The following is a 4,015-nucleotide window of genomic DNA, read 5'->3' as shown; positions in this document are numbered from 1 at the left end:
GCGGAATGAAATCCTTTGCGTTTCACTCAAAGTTACAAGAACAGTCAGTCCGAAAGTGGTTTTCCACCCTCAGAAATAAATTTTACGAGGAATTGTATTGGAAAACTTGAAACACAAAACAGAACCCTAAGTAAAGCTGCCGTGCCTGGAGCGGGGCCGTGGGGTTGGGGGGTGTTTGGCCACCTGAGGTCACTACTGGCCGACGGCCTCCGTCCTCAACGGCGCCCGTCCTCACGGCCCCGCTCACACGCTGGGAGCAGAGCCACAGTCGCTCCAGGTGAAGAATTTGTTTTGAACCTTTTGTATGTAAAATAGCAAGTGACTATTTTTAAAATTAAGTTTGTATGAAAAGTTAAACAGTCTAGATTAAGTTAAATTGTAAAATAAATGAAATGTATTAAAGCCTGTCTTGATGTTTAGGGTTATCCTGATGTGCAAACATGCATAGCGATTGTTATTACTCGTCAGTGTGCACCATTTATATTATCCAAACTTGCTTTCTACAAGAGTGATTTTCAAAATTTACTGTGGAGAAAAATTGGTTAAATGCAGACCCCAGGCCCCAACCCTCAGTTCCGGGCGGGGCAGGCCCGGTAATCTGCACTTTCACTGGGCACCCAGGTGATTCCGATGAGATGGGCCAGAGACCACACCTTAAGGGGAGGCTGCTCTAGGGAGGTGGGGTGCGGGATGGAGAGGGAAGCGTGGGAGAGGAGGGGCTTATCTGATACCAAGGTGACAGGAGGTGTACAAGGGACAGTCCCCTCGGGTGCGAGCAGCAGGAGGGCGGCAGGGTCACTGGAAGGCTTACTCCCTGCCTGGAGCTGTTCTAACTTAATTTGTTAAAAACTAGCTGGCCTGAAAGCCACTAATCCTTATAGACCATTTCTCACAGTCTTAATTCAGTGGCTTCACAGCACACAGTAGAAAAGCTGCTGATTGGACCTGCTTTGGGGGCTCCCATCCAGTGTTCCCAGCACGAAACCAGGGAACTCTGTCCCCAGAGGGCCGTGCTTGCGCTTTCTCTGGTGAATGTCGTGAAGGCAAATCATCATTTGGAACGGCGACTCCGGTGGTATCAAGAGTAGAAAAGAGCGTACCGTGGGTGGCACCGCCGCACCTGTAGAGGGCATCACAGGTAAAGGCGGGAATGCTTGGAAGTCAGAGTTCATAATTGGAGTTGTCCCTGTCTAGCGGTTAGACTCTTGGAACAGGGCCCTCGCCCAGCTGGAGAGCCCAGAGGAGTCACGGCCGTCCACTCCTTCCCTCTTGTCTCCACGCCGGTGGGCAGTGTGGAATTCTAGAATCCACCGCAGGGGTCCTCAGCTGTCTGACCCGGCCCCCCATTTCACAGGGGAAAACCCAAAATCTGGAATTCATTCAACACACATTTATGGAGGATCTCCTGTGCACAGGCTGCATTTCTGCCGGGGGTCACGGTGGGTGCAAAGCTCACGCATCGCTGTCTTCTGGGGGCGTGACGGTGGGTGGGAGAGAGGGACCAAATGGGCTCCAGCCTTCCCACCCACAGCCTGGGGTCGAGCTGGGCCTTTGGCCCCGCCTGCTCCCTGGCTCTTCTCATTCCGTGCCCGCCCTCCCCAAGGCTCCTTGGGAACAGCCAAGCTCTCCTGGGGGCCGTGGTGCCTTGTCCAATCTACAAGTGTCCCCAGGCAGGACAGACGTAACCTGACCTGAAGTCTCTTCAAACAGATGGGAGGAGGCCCCCCAGAGCACGCGCTGGATAAAGCGGTACCTGCCACCCCGTGTGTCACCCCCTTCCCTTCCTGTCTGGGTTTCTGTCTGGCTGCTCGGGTCGACAAAGCTCTTTTCCTCTCTGGCTCCCGGCCCCTAAGTCCACCACTGGAAGGGAGACCAAGGTGCTTCCAGAGCCCAGGGAGGGGCCGGCCACTTCTTCTGTATAGCAGTGTCAATGGCCACCAGAGGGCCACCCTCCTGGGTTTAGAGTTCCAACTTCAGGAGATTTTCACCACATTTCATTAATTTCCCGGTGCAAATGCCTTCACGTTTCACAGCTCTGCCATCCACACATCTTACCTTGCTATTGGCAGACAGCACTTGGGATGTCATAGTCATTTACATGGCTGGTCCATCATGGACCTGGATTATGCACAGTGATTAAAGACCTGGAGCTACCAGGTAGCTAAAACACCGCACATTTAACTGAAAAGCAGCAGAAGAGAAGTTGCCGATGTGTCAGGTTTCAGCCACTTTGGAGGTGGGTGGCAGCACTCCTAACCCCAGAGCCCTTTGCGGTTCAGGAAACTGGACTCGGCCCCAACCCTGCACCAAACTGCCCCCGGGCAAGGTGGGGCCCCCCAGACTGAGCCCAAAGTCCAGTGACATCAGCTGGGCCACTCCACAACCTCGACTAAGTGCTCACCCTTAAATCCGCTGAAGGCCAGGCATCCAGATACTGGGTTTACTCATCTCTTCCGGGAAATGCGCCCCCTGCTGGATGTTTCCCTGGTCCCTTCTTCTGTGTCCCCACAGGGGCCCTGTGTCCTTCCCTCCAACCAGGGAGCTCGTCCCGCCTGCTCCAGTTGGCAGTTCCTGCTTCTCGTCTCACAAATGGAGACTTGGGGCCTTCCTCATTTCACTCGAGACTCTTAAAACTATTCCTGTCCTCAAGAAAATGACTTGCCTAATAATTATCCACGTTCAGACATTTATGTCCACTGTTAACTTTCCAAGAAACTGTTAAATTAATGTGATTTTAATGCCAATCTTTGGTGTGTGTGTTACTGGCCAGACTGAAAAACCATCTGCATTTGTAGTGCCTGTCCTCTCCTGCTTTTTTCAAACCGTGGTTCAAATCCTACCTGAAATCAATTTAGTCAACACCAGCAGCAGTTTTAAAACAAGAAAAATAATCGGTACATGGCACGTTTCAAGGATAAGAGCTGTTTTGAGAACCGTTCTTTCTTACACTCATGTGTAGAGGTTGGTGTGTACACTGGGCCACCCTGTAAAATGGAACTGTGGAAGTAGAAAAAGCTAAGAGTCACTGATTTACAGAGTGCCTGTGTTTGGCACATGTGGGCCGTAGCCGCTGGCATCAAACCAAATCTCAGTCCCCTGAGCCCTGTGGCACTCCTGGCCTTGGCACTGCGCACTGACCTCCAGCTTCCTGCTCTCCCGGCTGCTCGCCCCGTCAGTCACTGGACCTCCAGCCAGCTCTGCTCTGTCTAGGTGTCCCATCTGGGCCTCTTCCTTTGCTTTCATTTACATGCTCTTCCCTTCCCACACTCTTCTATTTGGCCCAGAAAATATTTCCGGGTTCTATCACCCCAAATCAGCCCCCCTGCCACCCTGTGCCAGGCCCCCATCCCCACCCTCACCCTCAGGCTCGCTCGTTCCTTCAGGAACAGCTGCATCTCCAGTCCGATGGCCCCAATGCACCTCACACACTGAGGCTGACCTGGCAGGCACTTCATCCTCAGGAAACATGCCACGAGACACAATCATCAAGTCCTCCACACTCTTTCTCATCCCCCATGTCCATTCCACCAGCAAGGACTGTAGATTTACCTCTAAATAACGCACCTCTCTGTCGCCACCATTTCCTTCCCATACTGTAAGTGGCTCTTTACAGGAAACTGCCCTCAGCAGGAAGCCCCTTTTCCTGTCCCTTTAGCAAAGCTATATTGTAACTAACTTTTAAACCAGGCCCCCCCATGCTCTACTCATCTCTGGCTCAAGCGCACCTTTCAAATTTTTTTTTTTTTTTAATTTTTGGCTGTGTTGATCTTCGTTGCTGCGCGCGGGCTTTCTCTAGTTGCGGCGAGCGGGGGCCACTCTTTCGTTGCAGTGCACGTACTTCTCATTGCGGTGGCTTCTTTTGCTGCGGAGCACGGGCTCTAGGCACGCGGGCTCAGTAGTTGTGGCTCACGGGCTCTAGAGCGCAGGCTTAGTAGTTATGGCGCACGGGGTTAGTTGCTCTGCGGCATGTGGGATCTTCCCGGACCAGGACTTGAACCCGTGTCCCTTGCACTGA

This window comes from Phocoena phocoena, chromosome 11 (genome assembly GCF_963924675.1).
Source record: "Phocoena phocoena chromosome 11, mPhoPho1.1, whole genome shotgun sequence".
Taxonomy (NCBI): domain Eukaryota; kingdom Metazoa; phylum Chordata; class Mammalia; order Artiodactyla; family Phocoenidae; genus Phocoena; species Phocoena phocoena.
Note: the sequence above shows the minus strand (reverse complement) of the source record.